We start from the raw sequence: 22,500 nt of genomic DNA, 5'->3' as shown, positions 1-22,500 counted from the left end.
AGACAGTCTGAGTAGTATAACTGAGGACAGATGATAGAGCGCGCTCTCTTTTGAACTCTTTCGAAGTCCTCGCTGAGGTATTGTGGAAGCGCGTGACAAAAAACTGGCGCGCACAGTGGTCAGAACGGGTCTCGAAATCAGAATCTCCGGATCTCAAGGCAAGCGCGTCCAAACCACATATCTGCAATTCGGTATGGCGTTTGTTTTTAATTTCGGGGAGTGAGGTTTCTTCTTTCCTTATTAACCCCATGGAATTCGGCTCCAATTTCACCATCAGGAATCTTATACCCTAGATCTTTAGAAAATTTAACAAATCTTAGGACAAAAGGCTTTTGTAATAATTATTTTGCTTCTCACCAACGCTGAGTTTCCCACTAAGTGATCCAAGTGCAAGTCGTTTTTCAGCTGAGTTTTCCACGACAGCCACCTAACATTTTACAAAAAAAAAAAGAGAAGAAACGCAAACACATTCACAAGCGTCAACTTGTACCTTTCAAAAGTTAGAACTTATCAGCGAAGAACTGATTACACCGTTATATTTTTGAGTTCACAGCAATTACGTTTACATAGCGAGTCCAGTCGTGAAGTTGTACTTACGGAAATTAGTCATTTTCACTCAAAGGAGTACTGCAGTGAACATCTTTTCTGTAGGGGCCTCTTTGAAGAGAGGTCAATGTGGGTACGGGGCAATCCAGAAGTCTTAAGTCTGCTTGTTACAAGCAAGCGATACAAAAATAACAACAACAATAATGATGATGATGATGATGATGATGATGTTGATGACACTGACACTGACGCCGACGCCGACGCCGACGCCGACGCCGACGCCGACGCCGACGCCGACGCCGACGCCGACGACCACGACCACGACCACGACCACGACGACGATGACGATGACGATAATGATTGCGGTGGTGGTTACGATAATGATAGGGATGATTTACAAAACTAAAACAAACTCATTTGAAAAGCTCTTGAGGCTGGTCACAACTTCAAACCCGCTGTGCACCAACAACCAAAATGAGGTTCTTTTTTTCTATCTTGAAGAATCTTCATGACTTTGTAAAACATTACGTCAAGAACCAAATCCCATAACAACCTGGACCTATTTGGCTTCTAAAAACCAGGTTTACGAACAGCTTATTACCTTTGTTGTATCCACTCCGCTTGATATTCCAACTGTATTCTTGACGGTAGTGATGGTCAACAAAGAGGCCAGAGCGCCCATAAACACAGAGAATATGACGAGACCGACTAGAAACCAGATCATGGCAAATGCTTTGGCAGGAATAGATTTGGGACAAAGATCACCATACCTGCAACGACCAGGGTTACAAAAGTAACAAACTCTGTAGCAAATTAACTACAACAACAACAACAACAACAACAACGACAAAATTTATTGAAAATTAGAAATAAATAATTACATTTCTTTCCCCCCGCAAATAGCTTATAAACTAATCGAGGCGGGGAGAACTGAGGACATACTACAAGTACAAGGTTATCTATAGATGGACTAAATAACAGTAAAGACATTACTATACAGTTACACAGTAAATAGAATGAACTAACCTAAAACAAAACAAGTACATTAAGATTATGACAAGAGGCTAACTTAAAGTATTAAATAGCTTAATAAGACGGGTGACTTTGACATAATCATCTTCTGACCGCGAGAAATTTAGTAATAATTCCTTTATCTTTTTACGAAAGAACGAGCGTTTAAGTAGTTTAATCGAGTAAGGAATAGAGTTCCAAATTTGGGCACCAATTCTCGAGAAAAAGGAATACATTTTATTAGTTCAAGAAGAATGTGGTCTGTTCTCTGTTGCCGTGTATCATTGGGGTGCAGGGCTGGCGCAGTGGTGAGAGCACTCGCCTCCCACCAATGTAGCCCGCGGGCCGGGTCATATGTGGGTTTAGTTTGTTGGCTCTCTACACTGCTCCGAGAGGTTTTTCTCCGGGTACTCTGTTATCTCCTCTCCTCAAAACCAACATTTGATTTGAATTGCGTTAATTTGTTGATTTCAGTTTTTTTATGAGTGCCCCAATTAGTGTTCCAGCACCAGAAGACTAGACACTGAAGTAAAGTTCCTTTCCTTTTTCAGTCCTCTCCTTTCTTGGTTGGGAGAACAATTGCTCGGAGAAACTAGCTACTCTAAAATCCGAGGGTAAATAAAGAGATGATGATGATGAATCTAGGCCTCGTCAGGAACCCATGACCCGGAGCCTACAACTCTACTGTGTTCGCGTAACGGCGTTTTCACAGACCGATTTATTTTGAGATTGAGTTTCCCGCGAATGAGACTCCCACAGGAGCCCGATGACCAATTACAAAAAATTAAGCTGACGTCATAGGGTCACCGAACCGGAACTGCCTTTGTTGTTTGACCTAATTCGCGGGAAGAGCTAGTCTAAAAATAAACCTACTTGTGAAAACGCCGTTTCACAGACGCTGTATGGAAGTTGCACGCTCCAGATGGGCTCCTGGCCTCGTATGTTCATGCAAAAGATAAAGAGTGCTTTCACTGTCCACCGCTTATAAACGCTATCAAAAACCAATCGAGTAATCCACTCTTCGGGTAACAAAAGCAATAAATACGCAGAGTTTCAGTTTTTTGTTGACGGGCAGTGGATTGTTTTTCAATCCTGCTGCAAAGCGTTGTTTAAATAATTGTACGCGAGATCACTTTAGTGGAATCTTGAAGAAGGCAGAAATAGAAAATGATTGATCCAAGATAGCTGACAATGTGATATTATGACGTACAGTATTTCCCACTCACGAGCCGAAATTGTCAAAATTCGAATTGCAGAAATTCTCTTAAACACATTGTATAGCTTCTAATAAAATTGTGACGAGAACTAATTAAATTTTTACATCGCTAGTTATTGCATAGAATGCAAGTGAAAATGTAGGAATGTCAGAAGTCGCTGATCTATGGATTTAACGGTAAAACGTGAGCCCCAAAATTAAACTTTACACCTTTTCTACGTAGGATTTACGTCATATCCTGCGCGTATTTCTTGTGGGTGTTTTGCTGTTCACACCCTTACTGGAACGTGCTTTTGTACTATAACTTCATGTAGAAAACTAGTTCCCTTTACACATCTTGTTGGAATCCCTGATGAAGTCTGTTTGATCAGACGAAACCGGTCGGATAATAAACAAAGTTAACAAGATCAGTTGCTGCGTGCTGCTCACTAGTTTCCATTTAAAAAGTTGAAAACGAAGTCATAACACCGAGTAATGTGAATCTCAATATGTCATCGTATTGGATAACCCTCAAGTCAATTCTCTACGACGTCATTTTGAATCATTTACTTACCCAACTGTCGTCATGGAGATGAATGACCACCAGAAGCCTTGTCCAGCTCCTTTGATGAACTGACGAGGAAATTGTTCGGGGTTGGCTTTCGAATCCTGTCGACGGATAAATAATGGAACAAAGAAATAACTTCTAATTCATATTTCGCTTCTATATTCTTCCTTAATTCTCAGTATTCTCATGTTTTCTTTTTTTACGCTTTAAGCTCTGAATACCACTGGGTTAAAAAAATGTTCCTTACCTTTTTTGGCTTCTGGCAATCTATTTTTGTTAAAGAATAAAAATGTCCTTGTATCAATAGAGATCACAAAATAATGATATAGCTTCATTGCTAAGAATCTTGATAATTCAGAATTTCCTTGATTTGTCAGGATCTTAAAAGGTGTATATCGGTTTTGAGTCGAGTGTTCTCGAAAAAAATCACACTACTCCTAGCCTAACAGGTGTCGACCATATAACTTTTCGGTTACTAAAATTGCGGGAATGATGCATTCCGACGTGTTTTTCTCCTAGCTAGTGTAACAGGACAATGACCTGAACCTTAACTATTGATCTATTGACGTCAGTCTCCTATGGCTCAATGCGAGAGCGTCCGAACTAGTAAAATCAGAAAGCTACAATTGCTTCGACTTCCGGCTCCGGAGCACTCGGGTTTTTCCCGAGTATGCCCGAGTCAGCTTCGATAAAATCCATGTTTCCTTTGATTTTCCGGAGTTAACATTTACTATCTCCTTTGCTTTAATCTGAAGCAAGTGTAGACTGAAGACAGTGAACCCAGTGTGCATGAACCCTCCCCTTCAACTTGTCAAACAACGAGGCTTACCAGAAACCAAACGATGATTCCGGCCAACATCGCCAATACCACTGTAAAAACAATAACTGGCCAAGAGTCCAAAATAGATCCACCTACTACGTTTGTCAAGATGGAACTCAGATCCTGTTTCTTTCGTGTAATTATGGCAACTCCAGGAACTCGTATAACCGGAACGAACTTGCTGTATTCACTTTGCCGATAGAATGTCTTTGTGACAGGAAAGGTCAAGTCATCGCTATCGCTGCTGTTTTTTGTGTACACAAGAGTTGTTCGGCCGTATTGTTCGCAGACACCACATGTGCCAATTATAAGAGCCCTGATGACGTTTGAGAGCTCATTCGCTATGTTATCGGCCGCTGTAAGTTCTTGGGGACTTGATGCAACGTTAATGAATTGCGGACATGCGCATGTTTCTGACAAGAATAAAACATGCATCTGTATGAGATGAGGGTTCGCGAGCGAACTGATAGAATGATTTAAAGTAAATTAGTCAAGGGACTTAACATGCGAATTCAGATCAAAACGAAGTGATAATGAATTTTTATCTGTGCATGCGGAGTCGTGATATTGAGTTTAAAAATTATCAACACCACGCAGAAAGGCCTTTCTGTCTACGTTAAAGGGGCGGGGCGTAGTGTAGTTTATATCGCTCGCGGATCGTATGTCAGCGCTCCGGGTTCGATTCTCCGCTTGTGCGCGCCAAAAGTTAGTCAGCTTTCCATCCATTTGAGAACACCCCTGCCGTAATAATAAAGGCCGGGTAGAAGCTATTGAAAAAGGAGCGGGTTGCCTCCGACTGCGTTCGTGCTCTGTCGTGTTCTGTTCGTGTTCGTGTCTCTGTCTTGGAACCTACCTCCGTATACGATGTTGCTAACCGTTCGTGAACCGTTTGCAAACATTCCTGCCATTTGGATCTTGTATCGAGAAAAAGATGTTAGGTTAGTCAGGAGAAACGCGTTTAAATCACTGTAAATGATTAACTTCTCCTGTTTGGAATTTGGAGGTTCAATGGAGTTTCCGTTCTGTCTCACAAGCGTGTACAGAAGCTCGTAATTCATCAGCTCGACGCTCGCATCGTCAAATGTTAAGGAGGCCCAAGTTACTTTTATTGTTGACGTTGTTCTTCTGCTTGAGGCGCTAATTTTGAGACTGGTCACTGCAGGTGCTAGTAAAAGGACAAAACGAGACTTAGAAAATTCTAAGGATGGAATCAAAAGGGTTGACTTTAACATGTTCATATTCTTTCTATAGAAGGCTACTATAAAAGGCTACTTCGGCAGTGTCATACATGTTGTTTAAAGAATTTTTTTTAGACGAAAGGTATCTGAGATATGATTATCGCTACTTGCTCAATAACATCCATTCCTCTAGTAAAATGCGCCTAATCTGAGGCTCTAATATCTCTTCTAATTTTGCAGCACATTGTATTTGAAGATCTTGCCAGGTACAGTGTGAAGGTGTATCATTTTGTGTTCAACGGAAGATATGTTTTGACTGCAATCGTCGAAGTTTCAGTTCGTATGTTTTCAGATTTTGTGGGAGGCTGAGATTTGAGTTTTGCTTTGGTTTGGGCGTTGGGTTTGCAAGCGGTCATGCCGAGCTCAAATCATCTCCGATCATTGGTTGGATTTGTCTTCGGTGATCCCGAATTCAACTCGACCATACTTCGTAAAAAGTCAACTGAACGTCTCACACCATTCGGGGTTCGTAATCATGCTCTAATAGCAATAGGTTTAAGTGTTCTTTTAGATTGTTGCGTTTGCAACCAGTCATGCCGAGCTCAAATCATCTCCGATCATTGGTTGGATTTGTCTTCGGTGATCCCGAATTCAACTCGACCATACTTCGTAAAAAGTCAACTGAACGTCTCACACCATTCGGAGTTCGTAATCACGCTCTACTAGCAATAGGTTTAAGTGTCCTTTTAGATTGTTTTTAAAGTGGAGTGCCTTTGACCTAAGTTCACGTCTTCTCTAAAAACTCCATTTATACGTATTTTGTGTTTGTAACTTCAATATCACTGGCTCTTTTGTACTTTCTAAAAGTGTCTCCCGCATAAGGACTATATGCAATACATGTCACCGCTTATCCTTCCTTAGCCTCTTTGACCAAATCTCGTTTTCATTGCGCAGCGGAGCTAGTCAATACACGTTCTTTGTCGTTTAAGAATAAATTTTCCGTCTCTGTAAAACACATTACGCCAGCGACTTGCTGGGCGACCGAATGTGTCGAAAGCAGGATTTCGAGCTATGAAACCCGTTAAATTGTGACGCACAAATTTCCATTGCTTGGACCTTTCAGTCTACTGATCAGTGGAACAAATAGAATTAACCTACGTTTTTCTACGGAGAGACACCCTGTGAAGTTTCCCGGTCCATCCCTTGTGAAGGCCGCCACTTGAATGCAGTCGCTGTAAGGTGCGCTAGCGTTCGTAGCAAAAGGTCCAGTAGCAATTGTAGTGTTGCGATCACGAAGAAACAAGTGGTATCCTAGAAGCAGTCCATCGGGAAGACCACTCATTGGCTCCCATTGGACTATAACCTTGAAATGGCCATTAATGTGAATTGAAGCATTTGGAGCTGGCAGTACTGTGAAAAAAGAAGAAAGGGGTCTTGTAATTTTAGCCGATTCGTGGGCTTGTGTTGGGTCTTGGGAAGTGTCGACTAGAGATGGTGTCTCATAGACTTTAAGTTAGTTGAGGTCATAAAAGTCATATTTTGGATGAATCATCACAGTGACTTCGAAATTCGAAAGCGAGACAGATTTGTCCAGGCGCTTTTGCCTGATAATCCATTTTGAAAAAAAAAAAAGAAATCGTGATTATTTCTCAATCTTGTTTTCAATTCTTAAATAGTGAAATACAATTGGCAAGATTCAGTTCTTGGAACACCCCATGCCAGTTCATTTTTCAGATAATGGGGGATTTCTAACACCAATTATTAACTTGGACGTTTTACCCTTTATTCAAAACTACTTGTGCTTGTCAGTTTTGTGTAGGCAATAAACATCACGTTCCCCTAAAATTGGCATTAGGCAAAAATGGTCATTTACCGTGACACCAAGTCTAAATCTAGATCTTACCTAATTTTCTGTAAGCAGGTAGTTGAGGATTAATGTTCATCAGTTTCATTGGTAAAACGAGGCCAAATCTCATTTTATGAAATCGTAACGCGAGAGAAGGACAAAGTGGACCTTTTTTGATAACCCTTTTAACTAAAGAGCAATTGACGAGATGAATTTTTCGATAATGACTTGTGGTGACTCCGTAAAAAATTCAAAGTGTTCCTAGCGGGAGTCGAATCTTTGATGTTCAGAATACTGGTTCAGAAATACACCCTGTAGGAGACGCGGGTGTGTCCTCGGGGTTTTGAATACAGTAATTCAGGAAAGGCTGAAATCCATTGAGTACTACACAATACTTGCTCTCGTTTTTGACTGTGTAGGTGACATATTCGGAGCTGTTGTGCAGATTAGATTCACTCAGTGGATCAAAATGCCAACATACAAGTTACCTGTACATTTCTTGAAACTGCAGTCTTTAATATCGGTGTCTTTTCCAACACACGAGATATCGCCAACACATTCTCTTTTTCTTGTCATAACGCCATTGCCACAAGTTTTACTGCATTGGCTCCAGCTTGCCCAGTAACACCAGACTATAACAAAAAAGTGTGTATGAATATGTGAACAATTAACACATCTAATCTGAAACGAAGGAATATCAAAATTGAACTGGTGTAAAAAATTTTGAACTACAACGTGTACCATGTTATACCACAAGCCGAGTAACAGAGCTACATTTATACAAAAATTTGGTTTTATCAACGGAGTTGATAGTGTAAATTGGCCACCGTGCAGAGATTCTAAAAGCTGACGTTTCGAGCGTTAGCCCTTCGTCAGAGCGACATTTAGTTGACCACTCCCCATAGGGGCTGGATTTTCAGGACCAGTGAAATACAACCAACGAGAAGACACAGTAACAATGACTGTTAAGAATCCCAACTGGACGGAGGCAAACCAGTTCACTATTTGCAAGTGCAGACGAGAAGTTGAACCAGGGATTACCAGGATCAAATTCAAGGAGTGGCCAGAATGGGTCTTGAGCGCGGAATCTCCGAATCTTAAGGCAAGCGCCTTAACCACTGAGCTCGAGCCAAGCCGCACTGCCTCCGGTCTAACTCTTTTTAGACAGCACTTATTCATGAACGCTGAGGTGTTGCCCTTATCCGAAAAAAAAAAAAAAAAAGACCAGAGATTCAAAACATTTGTAGACATTACGACAAAAAGTAGACTTTCTCTGAAGTTATTTAAGACCCTGAGAGTTGGTCTGGTCGGAGTCTAAGCTTTCCCGCGAGGTAGTGCATTGCTCAACCGACAGAGCCAACTGGTGGATATACCTGGCTCTTCTATGATTGGACAGGGGCTTGCGTCTCCATCTCCGTATTTGTTATAGGCATAAACGGTTACACAGTCGGTTTCATTAGGTTTTATCCCAGATATTGAAGCATTAGTTGCGTTAGCTGGCTGACGCCATTTGTTAATCATGACATTGCTCTTGTAGGCTGCAACAGCGTATCCTTGGAGGAGATAAGCCTGGAAATAGATCGGTAAAGGAACCCACGTGACCCGCAAAGTTTCATTCTCGAACGTATAGGCAACGTTCTCTGGTGCACGAGTGGGTCCTGCGAGAAATAAAAACAAGAAAAAAAAAAGAAAACAAAACAAAACATGAAAATATTGAACAAATACCGAGAACATGTATGGAAATATGAACAAGTGTGGACCCTATGGGTGTGGCATTACGCCTTGGCAGTCAATATCACTCAGTCACTGAAATTCAGGATTTCCTTTCCTCGTCTAAATCTTTTAAGTAGCTTTAACTATTTGAGAACGAGCATGAGGTTTTGTCATTGGAGGCGATGATTGTACAACACGATAAAACATAATGGCGATGTTGTGGCACCGTTGATTGAAAAAAGCGAAAAAATGGTAATAAATCGATCAAACTGGCCAGTGTACGCCACGCATCAGCTGCACGTGCTACTCTTCATGTACCTGCTTCTAAATATTGTCTTCCGTAAATCTCCATCCTAAAGCAGAGCTTGCCTTTCCATTTTTGCGGTAAAATGCTTACAAACTGCGCTGTTACATCCTCTTGAAAGCCATTCTTCTTCACTTCGTAATAATTTTTACCGCCGTAAAAAACCTGAAAGGCATTTCGTGGATAAACAATTAAAGTTTTAGCAGCACGATTTGTACAAGTCTTGATTGGTTCAAAATACAGTTCTGGCTTGTAAGCAATCTTATGTTTGTTTGTTTGTTTATTTATTTGATGATTTGTCGGAATCAAGTAATTTTCGATGAAACGCTTGGTCCTGCACTTTGTAATTCATCTAACCCCACCAACGAAAGCAAGTACCTTTGCCCACTGACACATCTTCGTTACAAAGGCTAAAGCAGAACATATGGGCATAAAAATAACGAAATAAAAGCTCAGACCAGTTTTAACACTTCCATGCATTCTCCATCGAACTTCACTATTTGGAAGGATTGATTCCACCCAACTATTTCACGTAACGCAGATGTTATAAAAAATGGGGATCATTGAGTTATTTTTTTTAATATAAGCGTTTAAAGACAAAATATGGGGCGTTTTAAAATGGTTCTTTTGTTGCCATGGTAACCTATTGCGTCACTTTAATGAGTGCATCTTGTTAATCAACTGTTGGTTTCATATGGTACCATAACTTTGCCTTAATGAGTGAAAGCGTTGTAGAGTTAATCCTTTCAATTAACACCTTTCCTCCAAATTGTTAAAACCGGTTTGAGCCACCTCAAGCAGATTGATATATATTTAAACGTCTGCACTGAGCAAGCCAATTTGAAGGTACGACGGTCATCATCTTTGGTTGGCAATACAGTAAAGCCTGTCGAAGAAATTTCCTTCAGTCATACTGGGTACAAACCCTTTTGTTGCCGTTTTCTCTGTAATATTCCTCGTCCGAATGTTCGATGGCGAGTTTAATGACGTATTTTGTGACATAACCATCTCCGTCTGAGTGTCCTTGAAGACCAATTGCACAAACGATGTGTACTGCTTGAAGAGAAACTTTGAAATAGACTACGGAGTTACTTGAGGATGGGCACCAACCGCCTGTAGAAGCAAGCCGCGGACTGGAATTGTTGAGAGAGTTGTGAATGTGACTGCTATTGAAGGAACTGTCAGGTATTGCCTTGTTTTCCATACCAAGGGGTTGGTTGGAGCAAAACGTATAATGCCCTACGAAATCTGCAATTGAAAGTATTAAACGCGATAAACTGTTTGGACAAGAGAAAGAACCTGAAATTATAGAAGAACGAAGTGGTGGGAGTCATGGTAATTACGATGATGATGAAGACGATGATGGTGACGACGACGACGATGATGTTGATGACGATGATGACGATGATGATAATGATGATGACGACGATGATGATGATAATGATAATGATGACAGTGATGATGATGATGATGACGACGACGACGACGACGACAATGATGGTGATGATGATGCTGATAATGATGATGATGATGATGAGGACGATGATGATAATGATGATGATGGTGACGGTGATGATGATGATGATGATGATGATGATGACGACCACGATGACCACGACGACGACGATGATGACGACGACGATGATGATAATGATGATGATGATGGGAAGGAGGAGGACGACGAGAATGTTAGCGACGAAGATTATAGTCATAGCAATAGGATGATGATAGTGGTGATGACGACGATGAGGAACACAGCGATGACAATGACAACGACGAAGAAGACGACAATGAGGATGACGGTGATGACGATGGTGATGATCATAACGTGGACGGTGACGACGCGCATAACTAGAGATATTTACATGCACAGATAAAGATTTAACTATTTACTGGGTTGCCAACCCAGACGGAATCTGTCTTTAATTTCGTCGTTTTTTTATTTTTCGTTTTCTTTTTTTTTTTTACTGGGTTGCCGTAGGCAATCCAGTCGGAAAATGGGTAGATTATTATTATTTTTTTATTTTCCGTGTCGGTAAAAGTCTTGCCTGTCACTCCCCTGCTAAGTGGTGTCTTTGTGCATAGAGCCCTCTACGCGCATTTTCTTAGGATCGAGAGGGTAGTGGGAAATGCATAGATTTCTCTGGTGGACACAGTAGAACGATTAACTTAACCGGCAATGGCGTCGAAAGTCATGTAACGCGAATGGCGTTTTAGTGGATCTTTGAACAAAATGTACCCTTATGAAGCTCAATAATGGCAAGCGAATTGGATACTGAACAAGACAGGCGGTCGAATGTTAGAAGCGACGAGTAATGGACTTCGACAACAATCTGTCGCCCGTCGAGCCGTAATCAAAGTGAGCTGTCTTCCTAAAATTTTGCCAAGTGTGGTGTTTTGTACAACACTCAAACCAAATGAACAGTTCTCTGGTAACTCAGTATGGGTTCAACAAAGACAGAGAAGGAATCCATATAGTGGATCTGTTATCTCAGTTGTCTCGCTATTTGTCAGATTTGTATTTACCTGTTCTCAACTCTGCACAGTCTTCCGGTATAACAATTTAAAATTTTACTAATAAGTCATTGACGTGAATGGCGTTTTCGTGGATCTTTAAAGAAAAAAAAATATCCTCATGGAGCTCAAGAATGGATCGTCAATTGGATGAGCAAGACAGCGCTGAAAAATAAATATCTGGATTTTAAGAGACGAGTAATGGTCTTCGACAACAATTTCATTTTTCGCCTTTGGATATCAGTGAGCTTTGTTTCTAATATTTTACTAACTTGGTATTATATAAAACACGGAAATCAAATAGCAATTTTTTTATGGATTTAACCATAGTTACTAACTATGATTTAACAAATTAACATTGAAGGAATCGAACGCCTACAAGAATGCATCACAGTGTTTACTCAAGTCGCATCTTAGTTGTCTGACAATTTACATTTACCGGTATTTTGTACTCAACTCTGCAAAGGTGTAAAATATTTGGAAATGTGACAGTGAAGAATTATTTGAATGAAAGTTGTTGTCGCTTTTGTGCTTCATTATTTACGGTCAGCGTTCCGAGTCGAAAAGGGTTTTGATGTGAACTGTCAAAAATGTATTTAATTGCATCTCTTGTTTGCACGCACGCAATTGAAATAGGAAGGTATTTTTGCCTCTAATAGTAAATATGTTGTTTGTTTCGATTAATTTTTCGCTGGAAAAGGATTTTGCCGAGATGTTTCCAGCCTTTGTGAGCTTTAATATCATGTGTAATTTTCGAGGTTAACAAATTTGCATACGTGTGTTGAAATGTGATACGGGAGCATTTTTGTGGTATAGTGTAACGAAAATAAACAGGTCTGTTGGAAGCTTGCTTGAGTTTCAACAAAATGACCCCCAAAATCGGCAAAAAAAATCTGACACTGATGAACAATAAAGTAGCTGCTATCCCCAAAACGATGGAATTACCTGGCGATAAATAACCTCGTCTTGGAGAGTAAAGTTTTGACTGTCAACCTGAAGAATTGGGCGATTGTGATCTTTGTGTTGAATTCGCACATTTCTTGTCAAACTTTATAACACTTGAAAGAAAAAGAAAACTTACAAAAACAAAAACCCGGTATCTGTGTCAAATGATGATTTGACACTGTTTCGCGAGTAAACACACCGCGGTAACTTCATCACGGCGCCCTCTGAATCCGATGTAACTTTCGAATTCGATTTTGCGCTTTTACTGGTGCATACATTACAAAAATCTCCCAGAATGTTTGTCGGTGATCGTAACTTTTTATATTCGGGGTTAAAAATTAATGTTGTTTTCGTGTCATAAATGTTGTTGCTGATGGCAAAATATTTTATTCTCGATCGACCGTCCAGAAAACTTCCTTCTGCTCTTCCCAAAAACTTTGTACCACTATTTATTTACTTTTTCATCAATATTTGTTTCGCATAAAGCAAGCTAACAAAATCAGTTCCTTGCTTGGTCCGCATTTGTTAGCGTTAAAATAGAATTTTCGGTCCAATGCTTCTGTTTTGAGGGGTATATTGTTTTTGGTCTCCCATTCAGATACTAACCCCGCCGAATCCATATGGATTAACTTCAGCGAACTATTGTAGCTGTCAGATGCTCAGAAGGCACCCTTAAACTTGTGGTGAAAAGAAGTTGTGAGGGAACTTGAAAATTATCAACACGTCAGCCCAAAAGCCAATGTTTCTCGCTTCTCTTTTATTTGTGATTCTTCAGAGACTGGAATGCTGTAGTTCAATACCACACAATTCAGTGCCTTCTGGTTTTCTGTAACACGTACCACAGGCAACCCAGTGTATGCTTCACGGAAGCATCTCGTTTAATAAATAAAGGACCTGGGACTCGTTTCTGGAAACTCCAAAAATCGTTTCGGGTACGAAAAGCCATTCACGAATTCACCAATCCGTTTCTTATCATAGTCTGGTCTTTTAACATGTTTTCAACGTAACAAAAAGCAAAATGATTGTAAAGTTTAACGACTTAAAACCATCCTGTTCTTAAGATACAAAGCGAATTGTGACAGCTGAAGATGCCCCGAAAAGTCTCGAGGCTTTTGAGAAACGGGTCTTTTTCGGGTAATTCCCTCTACATGTATAGTTTAAGAACGGAGAGGTTGTTAGTATGACAAAATCCCTTATCTGTGGGAAGTGAATTCTTACTACTACACCCCTTTTAAACTGCATCCCTTTTAAACCACGTACTTCGACTCACCTCTTCGCTTGCAGATGAAGTAGCACATATTTGAACAGGATATATTTGTCCACAGTCCAGTACTCTCAAAGAACGCAACACAGCTGGTATTTTGCTGAGCAGGGGGGTTATGCCATTTTGTGAAATTCCCCTTGGAGCCATCTAGCCAGTGTACCTCATTTTGAAAGAATCGCAATCCAATCCACGAGCAGTTCCAGGATGAATTTATTAGAGAACTTACGAACTGATTTTCGTTGTGGCTCCATATGGAAACCATCTCGGAATTGCTCTTGCGGCAATTAGAAGAAGCAGCGCTCCAGGTGAAACGCTGTTTTTGAAAAGCTTTGTAGCAGTGACCACCAAAACTAGACCATCCAGGCAAGCATGCTGCAAAGGGGAGCACAAATTGAATCGTTCACATAATACAACAAAGACAAAATCCCTCATCCGTGGGAGGTGAATTCTTACTACTACACTATCACTGCATCCCTTTTAAACCACGTACTTCGACTCACCTCTTCGCTTGCAGATGAAGTAGCACATATTTGAACAGGATATATTTGTCCACAGTCCAGTACTCTCAAAGAACGCAACACAGCTGGTATTTTGCTGAGCAGGGGGGTTATGCCATTTTGTGAAATTTCCCTTGGAGCCATCTAGCCATTGTGCCTCATTTTGAAAGAATCGCAATCCAATCCACGAGCAGTTCCAGGATGAATTTATTAGAGAACTTACGAACTGATTTTCGTTGTGGCTCCATATGGAAACCATCTCGGAATTGTTGTTGCGACAATTAGAAGAAGCAGCGCTCCAGGTGAAAGGCTGTTTTTGAAAAGCTTTGTAGCAGTGACCACCAAAACTAGACCATCCAGGCAAGCATGCTGCAAAGGGGAGCACAAATTGAATCGTTCACATAGTTGCAGTCAACCAATGATTGTACTTATTGATGTTGTCCCTGTATTAGAGCGTTCTCTGTAATTTTGGTAGTAGTGTAATTAACTAAATTGTATTCAAATTTCGATCGGTTCACAAGTTTTGACATTATTTCCAGCATAGTTAATAGAGGGGACTGGCTTTGAAGCTCGGCAAACATCTAAGGAGCAAACAAAGATACCAAGATTTAGGTTGGAAAGTCCACGACTGTGCACAATTTTTGTTTTGCGCTCATACACTATGCATGAATTGCGTAACCAACGCGTTTCTATTGGTTAGCTCCTCAGTACGGAGTAAACGACTATTGTGTTTTGTGCACAGTCAAAAAGAGAACAAATACTTACAACAAAGAAATTTGTCGGGTTTCATAACCATTCCCCTCTATTAACTATGTTTCCAGCACTTCCACATCAATCAGCTAAAACACCACCAGTGAATGTTGGAAGTAAAAGTAAAGTAAAGAAAAGTAAAGTAAAGTAAAGTTAAGCAACCATATTTAACAACTCGTAACAGTAATTCAACTGACAAACCTGAGGTCGACGGTGCGCTCATTTTACTCCCCCCTTTCCATCAGTGCTCCGTTTTACGGGTATTTAAAGCTACTTAGCAACACGGAAAGGAAAGAAGTGATATCCGGGAATCGAACTCAGGACCTCTTGCACCAAGGTTGCACACTAACCGACTGTGCCATCCTTGCCTTTCATAATTAGATCATCCTTGCCTTTCATGATTAGATCATCCTTGTCTTTCATAATTACATCATGTTTGACAACTGAGACTTTAGGGCCTATACAAACGAAGCAAGTTTTCCATTTTTTCGATGAGGAACGTTTGTTATCTACAGCTCTCTTCTTCCCTCGGTCAGCGGCGGGTACAAAACACTGGTCAAAGGTCATTCTTTTACCAACACAGAAAGAATATTAAACATTCGTTGAAGCTAAACACTTAGGCATAATTAGGCCTAAACAATAGTTTCAAGGCCTTATGTTAACATTAGTAAACGGTCAGGGTTGTTTCTGTATTGGTAAAACAATGACCTGTGACTCGTGACCTGTGTTTTGTACCTGTCCATTTTGCGAGAAAGTTATTGATTATTTAAGTCTATTTCGCAGCTGCGCAGACGATTTTGAAAGTCAGCGGCTCTTCGTTCTGCCCGATATAAGTTCCCAGACTCGTGCAAAACGTAACGGTTATCCACAACTAAACGTTTTGTATGTGAAAACGCATTCCCAACACCAACAATTATCGACTGGAAGAAGTCTTGGACAACAACTTGCCTCGTCTGTGGGGGCCCTAAGACAATTTCAATCTTAGTAAGCATGTTTGATCTCATAAGCGTTTTTCCATCCAATAGTTTACCAGGCTTGAAATTGGAGAGAGAACACGTTCTTTGATATTTTGCATTGAAGCCTCTTTGCTGTTTGCTTTTTGCTTATGTTAAGGAAACAAACTGTGAAAAGTGACTTCAGCACAGATTCTGATCATGTCATGCTCCATTTCTCCTTGCGAGCAGAGCCTCTCTGAAAATCACCAGAGGGGAGAAAGAGAGACTCATAGACAAAAGTAGTTGGGACGGTTATGTAAATGAACCCGGCACCAGAGCTGTATTTTTAAAGCGCAAAAGAAGTAGCTTCACCTTCTCTTACACAGCCCCCCTCTCCCCTATTCAATTTTGGAAGGTAACAACAATTTCCCACTAGACCCGTTCAGTTTTGCACAGCATTGAATCAGGGGTGGGAGAGAAAAAAGCAAAGAAGATGTCAAAAGTGCTAACCTTCCCAACGGTTTTGTCTATGATTGTAGTCACTCCGGTTAAACCGGCTTAGGCAACGCGCGCATCATATTTTTGACAAGGCGAAGGTCAAAATGGAGCCTTCAGTACGAAAATCAACATGGCGTCTTGGTGAGCGATCGCGACTTGGGATTGAAACTGTCTCCAAGCAACGGTTTGCGCATACTCAACAGAGTATCTCGTCGAGTTAAAAAAGGCTCTGCTAGTAGGGTGGCACCATTTCTACAATAATGACTACATGACCATGTGCTTTTCGGATTATGTAATATTTAAGAATGACACCAGTTTTTGCTTCAGCTCACGCGTAACGATTTTTCTCGTCTGTGGGTCACTTTCCTTGGGTGAAAATGGTTAAACGATATAACAGGCTTCATGATCACGTGAACTAAATATGTGATAATCTGAACTTGAGACTTAAGTCTCAAGCTCCAAACTACAGTCCAACCCGACTTTGTTAGTCGAAAAATTGGCCAAGACCTACATGAATGCGAGATCAAACCACACCTGGTTAATCAACATTGCGTTGTGTGCCAATTTCGGCAATGCAACCTGTGCGATACAGGTAGCTATGTTAGCTACACACGTGGCCATCTACATACACGCGTGGCTGGCCACAAAAGTAAGTCATCTTCTGTACGGAAGCATTACGATCAAGACCACGCGGGTGTTGTCCCTGAGGACCTCCTTAGCTGCTTTAGAGTGTTGAAGAAATGTATGAACAAGTTGGGCTATCTGGTTAACGAAATGCTGTACATCAAACGATTAAGACCACGGTTGAACGTGCAAACAGATTCAATCCTTGCTGAAGTCTTTGTCTAGCTCTTCTTCACTTATGCAAATTTGGAGTATTTTGTATCTGTTATGAACTCGCATATTCATTTCCATTTCCTTGATAATGGCATCATGAAATCGCCGAAACGTCGGAAGTTTAACAATTTATCGCTAGTTTTTACATGTCTATTATTATTATTATTATTATTATTATTATTATTATTATTATTATTATTATTATTATTATTATTATTTACTGTTTTTCTCGGCTATTGCTGTGTCTGTGATATTTGTGTCCCAGCTATATATGGAGGGGGAATTCCGCTTCCTTTATACAAGGCCTTATTGAATTCAAATACCTGACGCTACTTTGAACTTCACACAGTCACTCGAGGGACCATCTCCGAAGCTGTTGTAAGCCAATAACGACACACAGTATGTGGAGTTTATTTCCAAGCCCTTAACTTTCAGAAAGGTCTCGGTGACTCCAAGATCGGTGAAACTAAATTCTCCCTTTGCAATAGAAACTTTGTACTTAAACGAGTGCCCTCCAAAAGCATAGTATACTGGTAATGAACTCCAGGATATGATTGCCACTTGCGTGGTCGCCATGGAGATAGCCACATTTACCGGTGGACCAGTTGGTGGACCTGTTGAGAGGACATATCATCGTCGTCGTCATCATAATTATTACTACCCCGTTGTTTTTTCTACTACTCATCAACATAATCTGCCGTTTTCGTATTCTTCTTGGTCGTCATTGTCGTTTTCGTCGTCATCGATCGTCTTGTCATCGTCACTTTCATGATCATCGTCGTCATGGTTATCGACATCTTCGTTATTGCCTGTCAACAAGCATCATTCATCATCAATTTTCATAGGGTTATTCATAATCTTAAGAATTAGTTAAATGCATAATCATCGCTAGCATCATCAACAACCAGAAAAACAACCACATCAATTCTAAATTCGAAACCATAACCACAAATAAATAAATAAATAAATAAATAAATAAATAAATAAATAAATTAATTAATTAATTAATTCCCTTGAGTCAGAAAACTGAATTTATACTGAAATAGAAAATGCCCACACTTTCACGCTATACTTCATTCAGTTGTTGTAGTTGTTTATCACATCAGCATCTTTTATTCATTATAACTTCAGGTTCCATCGCTTTGTATTCTGACTAACTGAGGATGGCAGACGTTTCTGTCGAAACATGTATTATAAACTCAAAGGTTTCGTCGTTTTCTTAAAATTCTTTTCTTGTCTGCAACTTACTATCAAGTAATTAATTAAAAATGAAATAGTTAAATTACAATTTAAAAATAGCACCTGCACAACTACTCAGTAACTTGCACCCTTCTGCAATATGAACTGTAATAGCGGTTGCGTCAAAATGAATTTTGAAATCCCTATACGCCGACTGCATGTGTTTACGTCATAACTGGTTCGTTTCTGCACCTGAAGCTGCGACTGGCCAAAGAAAAATGGTCGTCTTCAATAGGGTTATAATGATGTCATTCAAACAGCAACATGCACGGCAAAGGGAAAATCAAAAACAAGTGTTGTAACTGAATAGTAGGAATTATGTATGAACAGGATAAGCGAAATTTGCGTAATGCCGACGAACGGGTCAAAGTTTCCAAGTGTCCAGTTTTATTTTTCTTTTGTTAAATGCTTTCAAATGTTAACATTCATTGGAGGGTTGTGAGCAGCGAAAAGCAATGATCGAGTTGTCAAATTTTCATGCGTAGCTACCTTTTAAGTTGTCCACAGGGATCCCAAAAATTTCGATTCTCAAGCATGGATAATTTTCGTAGGTCCATGGCCAGATACGAACAAGCTGGGCTGTTGGAGCGAACTTCAATTCACGTTTGACCACATCGAAGGAATTGTCATTTCCTTGTAGAACCTGGAATAATGAGGCACTTTAAACTTTAATGCCAATGTGTCATTATTTGATACTAAAATCAGTGCTAAAATGAAGTTCCTACCTCGCTAGTCCCATGGTTGTACCATTCCCACACGGACCCATTTGAGGACAACTGTACGCGATATGTCGTTGTATAGGCATCAGGGGCATGCCTACCTTGAGTGGCGATCGCGCAAATACTATGCAGCGAGCCTAGTTTGACTTCCAAAAAGTCTGCCCTCGAAGAATTGAGCAATGGGCACCAGGCCTCTTTACCCGCAAGCCTGGCTTTTCTGGGAAAGAATTCTCCATGTGTCGAGCTGGCTGTAATGTTGGCATCTGGGAAAAGTCCACTTTCAAACCCCATCGTTATGTTATCGCACGTCGCATTGTCGGTATAATTGTAAGTGACTGTGGAGGAAAATGATATTACCACACTTGATCCTCGCACGTTATTTGTGCCCAGAAAAAACTAAAAAACTGTAATGACTAAGGCAGACTCAAACCCATACCATCTGCAATACTTTACTGGTACAAGAGTTTCACAGCTGAGCTGAAAGCTACATGTAATATACACATATATTTCAAAGCTACTTTTTTTTGGCAAGCCAGATGAGGTCTATTTTTTGACTAATTTTGTTTTGAAAATGCGTAAATAATTCGAAAGACGACATCAAGTCTTCACCGGTTTGGAGTCTTTTCATTGTTGAATTTCTTTCAAGCGAAGATAAATTTTGTTCAGGTACTTTGCACCGATCAAACTAATCTATTGAGGTACAATTTTTATGTTTTGAGATTCTCCGAAGAGTGGTCAGGAACAAGAAAATGTGGTCCGTTTGAAATTGGGAATAGTTAGGGAAGAAACACAAAACTGTCTCAAGGAAATTAAAGAAGTGGGTGAACAGTTAAAGGGATCGAAAGGTGGGGAACACGTTTGGAATCACTGTCTGGAAAAGGAAACACAAGCTTGTTGGGACAAGGGAACACAAACAAATTCTCGTGGACCACACCCTGGAAGGCGGAATGTTTTTTCCAGTTTTCGCTGTCATTACCACTTACCGGCTTTTTCACAAACAAATGAATTGGGATTGATACAATCCACTTGGTACCAATTTCCATCTACGCTGCATTGATGTTTTTCATTACTTTGGCAGATAGCTACGCACAAGCTGCTGTCGTTTATTCTGGTGTTCCACATTGTGTTAAAGCCAATGGTTGCACCATCCACCCAGGTGTAATTCATCAAAGCCTCGTTCCATTGTGCACCTATCCATGTAAAATTATCGACGATGGACGCTACAAATTTGTTTTCTTCAAAGCTTGAAATGGTCACCAACTGCGACTTGATACTGATGCAGCTTTCTTTTGCCTTTTTCCAGCTTTTTGGTTCCCTTATCATTAAGTAACTGGAGTTTTCGTGTCTTAACCATGAACTTGGACAATCTGAAAGGAAGTAAGCTCACCTTTGGCTTCACAAAGTTGTAGTCAGCTGTGGGGTTTGGGATTTTAGAGTAGCTTGATGGAAAAACCCTAAATAACTATGACCACAACCAGGTTTTTGTGAGCTCGCGAGACTGAGCACCCCCGCACCCCCAGCAAACCATTGTTTTAACGAAAACCGCTGGTCAGCAACCTGGTTCTGGTCATTGCTGTCTAAGGTCTTCCAGCTTGATGTAGCTACTTACTCTCCCAACTGTGATACACGACATAGGACAGACTACACTCTGCGAATAGTGTGTGGATTCTTTAACGTCCCACAGCGTTATGAATATCGAAGGGTTGTGAGACGGTGTCTACGGTTTATCGTCCTTAAGACTAGAGGGTCTAGCCATTTGTGGATGTAATTAGAAAGGCAGCACTTTCCCCTCAGTTATCTAAAGACCCTGAGTATTGGTCCGGCCGGAGTTGAATTCGCGACCTTCCACCTGACATCGCGGTGCTCAACTAAACTGAAAGGGTGTATTTTTACTTTCGATGGTAACTCGGGGATGCTCGGAAAAAATCCGAGTGCAGCTTTGCCGGTGTCGAAATTACGACCACTGAGCTATGGTAGGTCATCATAAACTTGCCCTTCCATGCACTTCTAAGACTGAAACGAAATTGTGCATTAATGATCGCAAGTGTAGAAGAAGGATCCAACAATGTTACTGGATGATATCAAGCAACGGAAGTCCTTCCAGTCAATAAAGGATAGAGAGTGCAGGACCTGCCCAAGGGCAAACCACTTGGGAAATTTTCACCCCGATTAACGAATGAAGATTTTACCTCACCACTATAAACCGAATCATTAATTCTACTGCTGTAAAACACCTGGAACGTACCACAACTTTTACTTTCGTTCAGTTGAAACGAGGAATTGATACCAGTATACAAAGGCGGGACGCTCTGGCAATACCGTTCTCGTTTTTGCTTCCCTGTAAGCATGTCGCATGGCTCCCAGGGCGCCCATTCTCCCGGCTGGAATTGACCGAGGACACCATCTACGAATGGACAAATAAGTCAGTGGGTTTGGTGCCACTTTTAGGCGCTATCCAGTTTTCGGTGTTAATTTCGGACTTTTCAGCTTTGAAATGGAACGGTTTGGTCAATTTCACATTTATCTCGATGTCTAATTGCGAATTAGAGGAAAGCAGTGCCGAAGGAATGGAGGAAACTGGTCAAGTCTAAACAAGTACACCTACGGCCGCCATGGGCTATGGACAATGATGGTGATAGTTGTGAAAAAAGAAGGTATTATCTACATTATTATGGCTAATTTGAATTCTCTTTTTCAAAAAAAATAGATATTATGATATTGCTCTTTGTCTTAACGCAGTAAAAATGTAGCCTTCATGAAATGGTTGTGTAAAGTTACAATAGATAATCAATTGATTTTGGTGTAAATGAGAGCATATGCATAGTCGGGCACCTTAGCCATGATAGAATTATTGACACATAGTTTTAGAGATTTTGCATAGAGGAAAAGCAAAAGGTTATATTTTCAAGGAAATGATTTCCGAACGAGGCACACGAACATGAAAGAATTGTACCGTATAGTTACTAGAGAAAGTCGACCAACACTCTGCAACACAAGTATTCTTTTTGAGGAAGGACCCGGGCCTATATTGCGACTTTTTCAACCTCCGAGAAGGACCTAGAGGATACGTGCAACAACCTCGGTCAGGAAAATTTCAGCTCTGGTGGCTTAATGCGAATTG

General features: G+C 40.6%; 1 pseudogene; it reads right to left on the bottom strand.

Moving 5' to 3' along the window:
• The window catches only part of LOC137972517 (uncharacterized), a 34,693-nt pseudogene that overhangs the window by 4,806 nt on the left and 7,387 nt on the right, over positions 1–22,500 (bottom strand).

Source organism: Montipora foliosa, chromosome 10, assembly GCF_036669935.1.
Source record: "Montipora foliosa isolate CH-2021 chromosome 10, ASM3666993v2, whole genome shotgun sequence".
Taxonomy (NCBI): Eukaryota; Metazoa; Cnidaria; class Anthozoa; order Scleractinia; family Acroporidae; genus Montipora; species Montipora foliosa.
Note: the sequence above shows the minus strand (reverse complement) of the source record. Positions and strands in the feature narration are given on the sequence as shown.